Source organism: Frieseomelitta varia, unplaced genomic scaffold (assembly GCF_011392965.1).
Source record: "Frieseomelitta varia isolate USP_RPSP 00005682 unplaced genomic scaffold, Fvar_1.2 scaffold_428, whole genome shotgun sequence".
Taxonomy (NCBI): Eukaryota; Metazoa; Arthropoda; class Insecta; order Hymenoptera; family Apidae; genus Frieseomelitta; species Frieseomelitta varia.
This window is the reverse complement of record NW_025110177.1, coordinates 87,729-102,854: the sequence shown is the minus strand read 5'-3', so window position 1 is coordinate 102,854 and position 15,126 is coordinate 87,729. Positions and strand designations below refer to the sequence as shown.

Sequence of the window (15,126 nt, the reverse complement as noted above, 5' to 3'; positions counted from 1 at the left end):
AAATTTAAACAAAATACAAAATTCTTGTCGACGTGCATTATATTCTTCAATCAAGCCTTTCGAAAACATTAGGAATCTTTTTCCTTTGTTAAACTGAATGTAGAAATGTAGGAAGAAATTCGAGGATCGTTGTAGAATTAAATATCACGAGCCAACAATTAAAACTACAGAAACTTCTTTAAATAAGTTTCAATCTGTGTTCACTAAGAAAAAAATTCCTTGCAAAGTGACGAAGAATCCAATCCACGAACAAATTCACGCTTAAAAGTTAGAAGAAAGTTGTCTTGTTTCACTCTTTGATCCGACGGTACGTTATTTATCCTTTCAACGCGTTCATCGTCACCTTTTACGCAGCCGAATCATGTCCAATGTTTATCCAATACTGATAATGTAAAAAGAAAAAGTAACTTTCGGGAAAATTACGCATCCCGATCGATTCTCCTCGAGTTCAAACGAACGAACGATATGGAGGAGAGCAGCAAGAGGAAGTTGAGGAAGGTTCTGACGTTCGTTGGCAGCTGCGTGAAATTTATTCGACATTCCAGAATTTTTAATTAACCGTCCGGCAAAACGGGCTGCTCAAGTTTCAGGAAATATTCTTTTTAAGAGCTCGTTACATTTCATGATTATAGGTTAGGCGGGACTTTAGAATGTTGAGGGAATAATAAGAGTAGGAAACGAATTGAGAGAACGGTTCGTGGAGTTTGTTGATACTAATTGGTTGAATTGTTCGTTAAACAATTGCAGATGCGTTGCGAGAATTATCTTGTTGGATCGCGATTACTGAGATCCAAAGTTTCAAGGAATCTCGCGATCGTTTTGTGACACAGAGAGTAACTTTAAGGAAGTTGGGAGGAAATTACTAATTACTAATTACTGAAAATGGGGATTAGATAATTTAATTACATTAAAGGTTCGGGAAATATTGTTTAGAAACTCGTTGCACTGCATAATTATTGTTTAGATACGAATTAATCAATTCAGTATTGCAAAATTTGACTCTAATTCCATTGATCTATTATTTTGTATTAAATGATATTACAATACAAATAATAGAATCATTACGAAATAAGTTGCACCGTTATCCCCGAAATTTAACGAGGCTTTCCGATATTCAAACTAAAAAAATTTTCACAATTTTAGAATCTTAGTAGGCATTTGATAATCGTGAAACTAATTTTGTAGCTCAGCTGTAATAAGTTTTATCTTCTTGTTACAAGTAATTGTGAGAGGAAACACACAAGTCGTCTCGCTAGCGGATTAAATTTTGAGTAACGAGCAATTTGCATGTTTCCTGCCGGTTAAAAGTGTCAAACGTGAAGACGTTGTTAGCCTCTTAACAACCTGCCTCTCCTCTCAACTGTCCAAACACTTGATAGCTTCTCGCCCCCGGCTATATTCATAGTGGACACCGATCCTGGGTGTTGCAGGAGACGATAAAGAAAACAACGTAAACAAGCACACGTGTGCGCCTTCGTATAATATCATCGATCGTTTTCGAGTCGCTCCTTTACGTTTCTTTCTTCCACCATTCTCTAAAATCTTCTCTCAAACGTAACTGAATGTATATCGCGTGAAACAGTAGCTATCAGTGAATAAAACGATAAACGCGTGCATTGTGTAATTGGTCACACAACGTTTAAATCTCGAACCTCTTCTTCGAGTCTCACTCTTACCTACTTCTACCTGAAATATCACGAAACCCTATATACCGTCCCGAACAGGTACGTTTCAGTGACGAAATGAAAGAAACGTGTCGAAATCCCTCTCAATAACTGTCTTTCGTCTCTTTCACGCGTCGAACCGGATCCATCGGAACGGAGCCATCATTCGCGGATTTCTCGCCTCTGAAAGCGGAAGCGGCCATGGCGGCGGCGGCGGCGGCGGCGGCGAAAGGGAGCCAAGGTGAACGAAACGGGGAAAGAAAGCAGAAAAAGCTTCGATTCGGAGAAACGGAGAGAGAACGGACGATCAGGAGAGGGGCAGCTCATTCTACGGTAAAAAAAAAAATGGGGGGACGTGAATCGAAAAAGCGAGACGGAGAATCGGGCCCCGAATGAGAGGAGAGAAGAGAGGAAAAAAAGGGGGAAGGAGAGAGAAAGAGAGAGAAAGAGAGAGAGAGAGAGAGAGAGAGAGAGAGAGAGAGAGATACGTTTGCAAGGCAGGGAGCTTGGCCAATGAGAGCACGGTGGGCGCCGCGGGTAGGAGGAGACAGTTCCGCGCCGACAGGCGACGTAATCACCCGCGGCCGTGTTCGCCGTTGCTCTCTGGCCCCTCCGGGCCCTGTTCCTTCTCCCTCCGTCCGTGGCTCGGGCCCGTTTAGCTCCCTCCACGAACACGAGACACGAGAGTGACCCCACCACAGGCACCGAAGAGCCTACGCAGCCGAGACGGTCACCGACCAGGTCGCGAACTTTGATCGTCGCTGCTAGTTTGCTCTCCGATCGAGCTGATACTTTGTTTTTTTTTTTGAAGCAGAAGGCTTCTTTGAGATACTTCGATCTTCTTCTTCGCCTTCCCATCTTTTGAGCATCCTCTGTTCAGTTTTCTTCGAGTTTGAATCTAGTTATTTCAAAGGCAAAACAGCGTTGTCTAACTATCTTAATTTATGGACTTTGTCAGACTTTCTAATTTGATGACTCTTGGAATTGATTGGTAGAAGCAAAGTCCATCTAGATTTGGAATTCCGTAATTCCATGATTCAACAGTTGATAGAAGCAAGAAGTCCATCAAGATTGGGTGGATGGGGGGGGGGATATTCCAAAATTCTGTTTTCTCCACTACATTGTACTCTCAGTACAATCCTACAAAGTATTTTACTCTCTCTTGCAACTTGCAAAGTCATCTCTAAATTTCTGAACAGAGAGTTTATTGCACGATAAAGCGTTTTCTTTTCCTTTTTTCTTCTTTTTTTTTTTTCAGAAAAGAAAACGCTCTGCTATGCGATCAGCTCACTGTTGTTGCTACAAAATTTGGAGGAGCTCAGCAGGCTCTTCTCAAATTTGTCGAGTGCGCGCGCGATTCGATTCATCGGATTTATTTACGGAGAGGCTAGCGTCCGAAGACGTTCCAACGCGAAATTACGTCCGGTGGGCAGACTCGCGTGCGCTGGTGTTGCAGCGCACACGCGCGAATCATCCCGAGCGAATTTATCGGGTCGCATCGCGGCCGTTTGCACGCGATTCCCCGCGGAATGGCGCGCGGCATGCAAAAGGAATTTCACTCCCGTAACGAAGTGAAAATTGTGCACGGCCGCCTCGGTTCTCTGTTCTCGGCCCACCGTTAGACGCATCACCCTACTTTCGTTTCAGGCGGAAGCTACCGAGCCAAAATTGTTCGACGAACAATACGGTCACTTGAATCTTCCTTTTTTTTTCTTTTCTATGCTGGTTAGTCCTTTCGTTGATTGGTTGAGTAATATCTGTAATGAAAACGCGAAATTATTATTATTATTTAAATTTCGTAACAGAGAGAGGAAGGAGAGATTTACGCGAAATATTTTGAGAAAATGTTTCCTTCAGAAACGAAAAAAATTGCAACTTATCCGATTGTTTTCTTTATTAAACACTCTGTTGTTAGTTTTATCGAAGTTTAGGTTTGAAGATTGATAGGTAGCGATGACGGAACGAGAAAATAATTGAACGTAGAAATTTTATGATACGTGTATTTAAGAAAATGTGATGAAAGATGGAAGGACAATCCAATGTGAAAATTCAGTGAAAAGGTACAACGGTAGAGGTTATAATAAAAGGCAGTAACAGTCTAGTGAAATTAAACTTAAAATGCCGGAATATAACATTATAAAATGAAAGGCAGAAGTAACATAAATCACACAGAATTCGTTGAGAGAAGCAAAAGGATAATAATTAATTAAAATGATATATAACGAGATATAAAACAACATTTAAATATTATTACACTTTAGGTAATTCAACACAATCCATAAAAAACAAATGTTTTTGCAGCACTTATTCTTTAACGATGGAATTAGGAAACCATCCAGTTAACAGATTCAAAGAATCATGTGGTCACGAATAAAATCATAATCAGTGATCATCATGAGTGTATCGTTGCTCGACTAAGCTCGATCGAGCAAGATTGAAAATTCGCCTGTGAAGTCTTAAACTTTATTTTTATCGATTTCGTCGAGCGTTGAACGCTTTCTTGGCCAGGTGACCGTGACACACCTTGCAAACTCGATGGTACACGCCGCCATAGTCGTCTTTACCCGAAGCGATTCATCTCGTGGTGATCCAGATCGAACGACTCTCCCACGGCGGGAATCTTGGCGAATTGTAATTCTTTCTAACGGGCGTTTGACCGCGACAAACGGTGCAAACAACGATGCAAAACCAACCGAGAATCGCACCACCAAGATCGTACTGGGAAATGCTCTCAGTCGTCGACGTTATTGCCGTGTCGAAAGAAAATTATCTAACGCTTGAGCTGATTGCCAACGAAGATTCACTGGCGATCATCTTGTTAGTGGGAGGAGAGGAATCTGTGAGAATCAAAATGATGACAATATAAGGAAAAATTTAATTTAATTCAATTCAATTCTGCTCTTTATTTCTCGTTTATTTATTTTATTTGTTCTTTAATTCGTTCATTCTTTTCAGTGAGATTTGAGTGATAAATTGTGCGAAATGTAGTTTAAAAAAAAGAGTTTGAAAATTATGCTTTTTAACTTTGAATTGTAATTGGATCTATTATCTTTACAATTGAAAGGAAATTAGGATAAAATAAGGAAGATGAGGAAAATGAAGATAGAATATTTTATTCTAAAAGTACCTTTATTTACTATAATATGTATTTATAACAGTCTATTGATTACATTAGTAATTTTTATGATAGATTGATGACTTTTTTGCATATTTCACTACACATTTTACAGTGTATTTTACCTTTTTTTTTTTTAAATATTTTACTATACATTATTATCTTTATACTTCGATCATTTGTCACTCTTTTATTCTCCAAATATTACAAGCTATCGATTTTCGTATTTACAAAATGGTAAAATATCGCATTTTATGATATTAAATTCTCCGTTTTAAAAAACTTTCCAAAACTTTTCGTTCTCTAAAAACGTTTCTAGAAACGGAACCAAAAACTAAACCAACGTCGGCGTATAACACGTGTTCCATGCAATCTCCACACAATGGCGGCCACCGACGCGTCTATCCTCCACTTCCGCTCGCCTAAATCATCGAATTCTGCGACGATATCTCTCATCTCGCTGAACAAATACCTTCGACGTCCGGTAAAATTGCTCTCCCCCCGCGGAGGATCGCGGGACACGCGTCGTCGACGATCCTATCGATGGACAGGTGCGTCCAGGTGCAAAGGTAGAGGCGTTTTCAGAAGCGTGCCGGCTACCGGCTCGTTCTAAATTTCATCTGGTTGTTCCCCGGTTGAACCCGGTCAGTTGAAACGGGAGAGGGACACGATCAGCCCCTCCGATTCCTATCTAAATTTATTGCGATAATTCGTTCGTGATGATATCTTCTGTCGCGATCCTTGCTGATAGATCGTCGTCGTGACAGAATTCACCGTTCGTGTAGCCGTTCGGTGACGAGGCTGTTGGATTTTTCGAGTTGACGATGTCACAATCTTCCAACATGATCGTTTGTCGTCCGGTTGCCAAACGATCGAAGTAGCACGCGTGCAATTTACAAGCCGATCTCTTGTTTTTGTTCCTTAATTGAGAATTCTCCTCTGTTCCTTTTTAATTATATCTCCAGTTTATTTGTTTTTTCTGTTCACTCGTTTGTTCGTTAGCGCTAGAACTACCGAAACGATGAAAATGACTGATTCATAATTTTTTTTTTTAGATACATTACAGATGCAAAACAGTGTATTTTTACAGTGGTTTAAATGATTTTTTTTTTTTTTTATAAAATACATGAATAAAAGTTCGTGCATTCCATTGTATTTCCATTTCTCTCAATTTAATATCACTGATGAAAATTCTATGCTCTAGTCCTTGGTGGTTCTAGTGTTGATTTTATCTCGCGAGATCCTGAAGCTTGTTTTGCAATCGGGATCTGTTTTATTAAATTACTTCAACTATCGATTCCAGTCAATCGATCTAATTGAACTGTCAGAAAGGAAGTCTCAACTATTGAACTTCACTTTTTACCAAATTTATTAAAGTATTTATTTAACTTTTATTGCTGCACTGATCCAACAAGCATCCAATCGTCAAGTACACCGATTTTCGGCAGAATTTCGCCGAATTCAAACCAGCCGACCGTGCCGCTTAAGAATTACAGGTGAGAAGAAACGAATTGATCGATCGCAGCAAACAACACCGGGGCAGGAAGAAACCAACTCCCGAGACGTGAAGAAGCATCTCAGTCAACGATCTTCCTCGCCGCAAACTACAAACACATTTTTATACGAACGTACTCGGCTCATTCTTCGACTCATCCCGCTGCAACAAAGTCGCAATTCACCGGACTGCGAGCAAAAAGGAGAGAGAGCAGCACCTCTTTCGAAACGAGAGAGAGAGAGACGAGAGTCTCAACAGGTTCTCAAGCGTCGCTCACGATGCAGGGAGAGAGAGGAAATCGATGGAAAAGGGCAGCGATTTGTCCGCAGGTGGCAACCTGAATAGAGTGTATCGTTTCCAGTGGCACGGAGCGGCGATAAAGGCTGAAACGAGGGTGTTCGATCGCACCTGTCTCGCGTCGGCTCGACAAAGTCCGAGTCCGAGTTCAGCTCGGTTCGGTTCGGTTCGGTTCAGTTTGCTGGCGCGAGCGAGCCGAGGGTTGTGATCCCTGGACCGTGACGGACAGCTCTCCGCATGCTTCTAGGTAAACGTCATTCCGTGATTCTACCCTGCGATCGATCGCGTGGATCCGATCGTTTTTGCTGCTCGGCTGTCGGCGAACAATGCACGCTCGTGATATCGTTTAGTTGGGACAAGTGGACGGATATGGTTACTGTTGTAATTTGAGCGATTTGATAAATTTGTCGTTGATGGCGACCAAGTGGATTTAGTCAATTTTGGAATTTGTGCAGCGAGTCCTATTGGAATTTTCTTTATGATAAATTTTATTTTTGTTGGGATTTTCCCTCCAGATAGTAGATTTTAATTTTACTAGAAATTATTTTTCATAGGTTCTAGATGATAAATCTTGTTTCTGGTTAGTCGAATCTTGTTTCAGGTTAGTCGAATTTTGTTTTTGACATGATTAGGGTTCGTAAAATTTTTTTAACCCGATCTTTCTTTAAACTGCTCGGCTGTCGGCGAACAATGTACGGTCGTGATATCGTTTAGTTGGAACAAGTGGACGGATATGGTTGCTGTTATAATTTGGTAAATTCGTCGTTGATGGCCACCAAGTGGATTTAGTCAATTTTGGAATTTGTGCAGCGAGTCTTATTGGAATTTTCTTTATGATAAATTTTATTTTTGTTGGGATTTTCCCTCCAGATAGTAGATTTTAATTTTACTAGAAATTATTTTTCATAGGTTCTAGATGATAAATCTTGTTTCTGACAGGTTAGTCGAATCTTGTTTTTGATATGATTAGGGTTCGTAAAATTTTTTTAATCCGATCCTTCTTTGCCTATTTTTGCTACGAAAATACATTCCTAGGATTTATTTAACATTTTTTTTTTTTTTTTTTTGTCACATAATAAACATATCGATCTTGGGATCGTTGCGTTTTATCAAACTTCAACTTGCGCCTCTTCAAAGATCCATGTTCCATCGTCATATCGACTCGAAGGTGAACTTCCGTCGACCTCGCTACCCCCCAGTTTCCATTCTCAGCGATCGCTCATTAACGTCTCCACGTTACCGTGAAATTATTTGGAAATCCCACGGTCCGTCTGTCTGTTCGGCCAGAACACCGATTTTAAGAGCCACTCGCACACGAGGTGGCAATTAAAGAATCGAAACGCCGCGATTTCTATTTTTCTACCTTGCTTCTTCTCCACAGATACTCCACGCTGTGCTCGCCGACGAACTCGAGGAGAAATCTCATTAAAACCGTTGTTCGCCACCGATTAATGTCCAAAGAGGGAGCAGCGAAATACCACAAAGCGTGACCCGGCGTGTGTAATTTTTCGCGCGAGCAGTTATTCGGTACCGATGAAGAAATCGTGGATGAGCACGAACAGCACGACGGATCTTGTGACACGAGATCGTTTAATCACCTGCCGGCCAATCGCCGGTATGTCACGGCTGGAAAAGCGATTCCTTTTGATCGGTCGCTTTAATTATCGGCCGCCGATTCATTACACGCTGCTTTTTTTACGAGAGGCTCAGCCTGCTCTGAACACGCAGAGAGAGAGAGAGAGAAAGAGAAAGAGGCAAGTAAAGCGTCGTCGACAAGACGATCGATTACCGAGGCTTGAAACACCTGTTGAATCGCGACCGCACGATCCACCCTGCTCTTTCGCTGAAACGATCTATTCAATGAAACCTTCGATCCCGTCTCGCTACAAAAGAGAACGCTGCGTCGTGTGAAGCGTATAAAACGAACGTCCCTTACAAAGAATAATCGTCGCAGTACGTTCAATTAGAGTTTAGACGGCTCACATTGTGACTCTGATGTTCCTACGTTAGTAGCGAACGAATTTTTGTGAAATGTTGGATAAATGAGTTTCGTTCGTTGTTCTTTTAGAAAAACGTGGAAATTAGAATTTAATTTTTTAATTGAAGTGTCGTTCTTTTTTTTTTTTTTTTTTTTTTTTGTACGTAGCTGGACTTTTCGTTCGGATCGGAGTGTAGCGAAAAATCTATTACACGTTGTTTCATTCGGTTTTTATTAATTAATATTTTATTTTTTAGAATATTGTTAGATTTTTGTTTCAGGCAGGAAAAATGATCTTGTCAATTTCTTAGTCGCGAACGTAACTGTTTGACGAGTGGCAACATAGCAAGTAACAAAACCATTGCATACCAAAGATCGTAATATATTGCGCTACTTATTGGTTATTGCTACATGTTTTGCTTGAACGGAGAATTAATTTTACAGTTACAACGCAATCAATTATAACAACCACACCTTCGTCCGAGCAATTTCTCGCGGACGTCAATTTTATTTTGTACAACTTTGTCCCGAAAATATACGTGATACGAGCCAAATAAAAGAGACAGTTTGTAATTTAAATATACCTGAGGTTGGTTAGTACCGAACAATCAGAAAATAGATTATTTTTACTTAATGAAAACTGAGCAAAAAGTATGAAATAAAATTTCAGAAATTTTAAGAAAAACAACTTGACTAATTGGTCAGAAAGAAAACTGTTTTTACGTATAATAAAATTAAGCAAAAACGTGTGAAATAAAATTTAATTTTGAGAAAAGGGAATTGACCAGAAATTTTCAAGTTTAATTTATTGGAAACTTCAAATGACAATTCTTTGTACATTTTTCACTAATTTTGGAAAGTAGAATGTTCAGTCACAAATCAATTAAGTTTCTCTGTATTTAATTTTCTTTAGATTGTCTTGAAATGTTGTAATTTTTCAACTGATTCCAAACATTCTGAGAAATTTGAATACATGCTATGCGTAGAATATCCAAAAATGTATAATACATTCAAACTAAAGTTTTCGTCACGTTAATATATAGTAAATGAAATAAATTTCCATGTAGCTTCCATTTCTTTCAATCATCGGTCGTGAAAATATAAAAGAAATGTATTAAATCGCAATTAAAATATCCAAAGTAAAATTTTCGTCAAAGTATATACAATAGATGAAATAAATTTCTAGCGTAGCTTCCATTTCCTTAATCATGGTTGTGAAAATATAAAAAAGATGCTTTAAATCACGATCAAAATATCCAAAGTCAGAGTTTTCGTTGCAGTATGTAGCTTTTATTTCTTTAATCATGGCCGTGAAAATATAGAAAGCGCGTTGAATCGCGATCGTGTTTCGAAACAAATTTTTGTGACAAGTATTATCAAATGACAAGTATTTTCAAGCCCCACACACACACACACACACACTCTACGGCGTCCATTCAGCGAGTTTCTTCCGTTATGAATGAGCCCAGTGATCCGTCATTAGCATAGTCACGATCCGCAGCGACATCGCGCGTCCTCCCCTAACCCGTTATCCTCGTTGCCTTGCCACCGGCTAAATGGCTTCCCGATGTAAATTGCCCTGTTTCAAGTTGCATAATCATGACTTTAACAGGTCGCGTTCGATTGGTACGGAAACTTGTGAGCTTCGCCTTTTGGTCCAACGTACCGAAGATAAAAAAAGAAGAAAAGAAATGAAAGATATTCTCGAAGGGAACGAAATCATCACTGCTCGTTTGCTGGTGAAAAGTGTGCTTCCTAATTTCGTTCCGTTCGAGCTCCTTTTATCAGGCACGCTGCAAGACGTTGACGGATGATTTATGAAAGTGGCATCGAGCATCCTCTTGAGAGGATCAAGAGGATCTCGAGCCGATCGATGAAACGTGTTTTCGCGCGACCGCGATTAATGAAGTTGGCGATGGACGAAGTACGACGGATCGTTTGCGCGCCTCGTTCGTCGTTTTCTGCTTCCTTGTTGATTGATGGAAGCAAGGAGGCCGACTATTTTGTGAGATAGTTTTACGTTTCAACTTGTGGTTATAAGAAATGGAACGTGCGCGATTTATTTGTTTAAATCGAAAATAATAGATCAACTTCAATAGGGGAAACTATTTCTATTTAAATTAATACATAGGCATGTAATAAAATAATGAAATATACATCGATATACATTCGTAATTTCTATCGAATACTGATATTTTATTAAAAATAGATCTTTTAAATCTTCCAAGCAAGAATGCCGTGAAAGGGAGAAGACAGTGAGTTGAGAGTTGCGAGTCTGGCGAGTTTAGCAATTAAGAAAATACTGTAAAACGTCATTTATAATCATCATTAAACAAATTTCCTTTATTTAACCTAAAATAAACAACCATTCTTTTATCAAAATTCCTACAAATTGGGATCTAAAGCCGGATCTCTCTTAATTATAATTGGTCTAACAATAATTGATATTTATATATATGAAGATTTTGTTGTCGAGCTATATAATTATTAATTATTAAGCTTTACAATCATAATTCTTTTTTCACTTGAAACCAAAATGATTGACACCAAAAATCCACTAAAAAATCTTCTCTTTTAATTCACTTTAACCTCGCTCGATCCCTCCACAAACGCCGGTCCTCTACCAACACGTAATATAAAAACAAGGTGAAAGAAATTCGATGTATTCCAGCCGAGGTGGAAGATCAAAGGGTGCAATGGGGTGATCAAAAGGGGAGGATGAAATCACGATCGAATCACGAGTCGCAGGATCTGCTAACCGAAAATGATTTCAGGTGTGAGATCTTGATCGATGTTCTGAACGAGGCCATCATTCAGTGTGCTACTATGACGCCGTGGTAATGTCGATATTAGCATTCTCTCCGGTGTATTATTTACACGTGTAGACGAGGCGAAGCTGCGGTCGTCGGCTGGTTGCAGCCAGCGGGTAATCGGCCGTTGGTTGGGACGCGGTGGATAGATTAAATTGGGACTGGTAGCCAGGCAGAGATGAAGCGAAGAGTATCGAAGTCACGTGCGGCCTCCGCGCCACCGGAAACATGGTATAAAGGATTCAGGGATTCTACTGTAGCAGCCGCAACACCGATAGCAGCTTCTACTCTCGTGCTTCTCATCTTCTCCTCACGATATGACGATGACCCCACGCGGATCTTTCGGCACTTATTTTCTATTTCTAATCCTTTGTCTATTTATTCATTCCGATGTTCGCTGTTGATTTATTTGTTTGGACGACGAACGACCCTGAGGTTTTCTATTCACTTGGAGGAACGAAACCTACGAAGAACAAACTCAATTTAAAAAATTAAGAAACGACGTACACGCGAAATAAATAATTACGAAGGAAACCTGCGGACAAGTGAATTGGAAAAATTAGGGAACAACGTGCAGAAACGTACACGTAACTTTTAGGCAAAAAGTTTTGGATTTGCGGTTCTGAATTAATAAATAAAATAGTAGGATAATAAAATATATATTATATATAGATATATTTATAATAAAAGCAAAATTTTTGAAAACTGGGGCGCCAGATTCGTTTCCACAGCCGAAGGTGACATTAAAATAATAACATTGTGGGCCGACAAGATGACAGACAGGTTGTTAGGCTGACAATCGGTTTTGCCGATCGGTAAAATAAATCTGGTGCTCGCGTCCGATGGAATCCGCGTAAGAAAGTGGCGGGATGAAAGGCGAGGAGTTGGCTCGACTCCGATGGCCACGATGGGAAGAACCACGGCCACGGGATTACGTGGACGTTGGTACGTACGGTGTTTCTCTCCGGCGGCGGAAAAATTAACCGGATTCCAAAGGAATTATCGGGATCAGCTTCTTCTGCGGAAGTTCCGAGGGCGTCGCGAGCAAACAACGGTGGACAGGATTGAAAAGAAGCTACGAGCTTTTTTCCACCGCCGCCGCTTCCTGCCCGATTCTCGGCTCGACGCTTTGGAATTTTAATATCCGTTTCCGTAGTTGCATTCAGAAATTTTGCCTGACAAGCCTTTGAATTTAGGCTGAGATGTATTATACATTTATCATTTGTACGTCGTGCTGTCTTACGCTTGTCTTTCTCTGCTCGTCTTTTAAAACTTTTATTTAGAATTTGTCTTAGTTCGTCTACGTTTCCACGCATTTCTATATTCCACCCAATTTCGATTGAATTCTAAAATAATTGGAATTTTCATTTCAATTCTTGCAAACTTTACAAAAAATATTCTCTGACAAAAATATTCCAAGTTGTTTTAAATGAAATAATTTCTAATTTGCCAATATTTATCAACAGTCTGGTTTTGTAAGAGTCCTCTCTGATAGTAACAAACACAGATGTTTCCAGTGAATCGAACGCGAGCTAACCGAACGAAAATCGATATGAATGGGCAGCCTGTCGACTCTTACTCTCGGACTGGAAACGCGGCGTTTCTATCGTCGCGCTCTTATCACCGTATCGTAAATTAAGAGAAAGTATCACAGCCACCCACTGGCCCACTGCATCGCCAGTCGACGACGAATCAGAGCTGAACTATCTGCCTGTATCAATGCTCGAGAGCTTCGAGTTGTTGGCACGGATTGTTGGCCCTGAACGAGGTTCGTGTCATTCATGCCTTTCTTTCTGTCAGAGTGTAAGTTCCGAGTATTCGGATCCAAAGATCCAGTTGGAGAAGAAAGAAAAGCAAATGCGAAGTTTCTTGTAAACTGGGAGAGCTGAGGTTGGATAAAGAGGGAAAGTAGAAGAAAAAGATTGTTACGATTGAGTTTATAGAGCAAGGTTTATGGAACTGAGAGAATAGAACGCGATGGCGTAGCATAGTAATATGTAGGTGTCTCTGTTTCTTGGAATCTCTACGTGAGTATTGTGTACTGTGTACTATAATATAACTAAATCACTTTACTCGTGTCCTTAAGGCTTTTAACGAATCTTTGGAGATGCAAAGTTATTACAATATTGCAACAATTTATCGTGGCACAATAATCGTGATGAAAAGTTAAACGTTCCCTAATTTGAATATTTAGCGCATTTCTTTTCGGTTTCAAGAGCGTGTCATATTTCCTAATCGTAACGATAATTTTATCCTCGCAGAACTTTCGAATTGTCGCTTTAAAATTCGTCGTATGATTTCTCCACTAATTAAAAAAAAAATAAGAAATACAGATAATCCAAAATACAAGTTAGAAAATTGAAAATTGCGATTGATCCGTAGGAATCACGAGAGGAGTACAGAGTGGTCACTGAAAGATTGAATTTTATAAAACAAAAATAACTTTTACAAACACACGTTTTTTAAAATTTTTTACTATTTTATTTAGAAATATAATTAATGGATTTTTTTCAGCGTTATGTGTGAAAAATAAAAAATAACCTACTATTACATAATGATAATAAAATAACCTACTATAACATAATAATAATAAAATAACCTACTATAACAGAATAATAATAATAAAATAATCTACATAATAATAAAAAAAAAAATAACCTACGAAAAAAAGAAAGTAAGAAAGATTGAAAGTGAACAAGTTTTATGACTTTTTCAAACCCTTCAGCGGCCACCCTGTATAAAAGGAAGTAATCCTGATCGTTCCTGGTGCACACGATAATGACAGGAACGTGTCTGTATAACACGAGGGAAACAGCAGCAGTAAAACAACGGCGACAGGCCGTTAAGGTGTCGTAAAGGCGATAATTCAACGGGTTTATCAAGCGCACTGTCTCTACGACTGATCGCTATTAACGCCCATTGTTAAAAACGACCGGGCGGGGATATCGATCGAGCAGGCTGAACACAAATTGCTGAAACACGCGGATCTTTCGCCTCGAATCGTTTCGACTCGTATTAATGCAGAGGTTATGGTTTTGTTTCTCTTTTCTCCGTCGAAGATTTACGTCTCTATTCCACGATCTATGAATTCAGGCGATCGATCGCTATCTCTCGGCGATACTTTTTCTCTTTTTTTTTTTTTTTTTTTTTTTTTGTTTTCGCGACACGGGAGAGATTTCGCGGTTCGATTGTTAAATTGTTTGTCTATGATGTTTTATGGGGGTTTGTGAAACAGGGGATTTTTGATTTGAGTGATTGTCGTTGGAAATGAGAAAAGTCGAGAATCGACATTCGATGCTACTTCAGTTCTGAAAATATATCGTAGATTGTATCAGTAGAAAAAAAGTTCGAAGATTGTTTGTGAGATTGTGGGATCAAATAAAATACAATTAATTGATTTGTCTCAACGTGATTTAATTTCCTTTAATTTCCTCGTCCACTAAAATTCAATATTTCACAATTCTTTAATGAGACTCAATATGAAAAACGGTTGCAACATTCAAACACCACGATCTCGATCTCCACTTTACAGCTTTACTGCGTTCTATTCTTTCTTCATTGTTGCAAACAATAGTATCAAGCAACACTCCTCAACATGTTTTATCTTCAATGGCCATCAGGCTCAGACATGGTGTTGAATCAATAATTGTTTGTTAAGATAAGATGAAGTTGTACAGTCACGGAGAAAGAAGAAGTTAGGAATATTAAACCGTTCAGTCAGAAAAAGAATATGGATGCTTAATGTTTTAATCAAATAACTGTCAAAC

At 39.3% G+C, this 15,126-nt stretch overlaps 1 protein-coding gene across 2 annotated transcripts in view; it reads left to right on the top strand.

Annotated features, from left to right (window-relative positions):
- Window positions 1-15,126, top strand: part of LOC122531959 — an 89,927-nt gene that overhangs the window by 63,312 nt on the left and 11,489 nt on the right. The window contains exon 2 of one of the 2 annotated variants that reach the window (XR_006307427.1): window positions 7,953-8,656. The exons of the other annotated variant lie outside the window; for it this stretch is intronic. The gene's annotated coding sequence lies outside the window, so the exon portion shown is untranslated. Of the gene's footprint in view, window positions 1-7,952; window positions 8,657-15,126 lie in introns of those variants that run through there. 2 annotated transcript variants of the gene reach the window in all.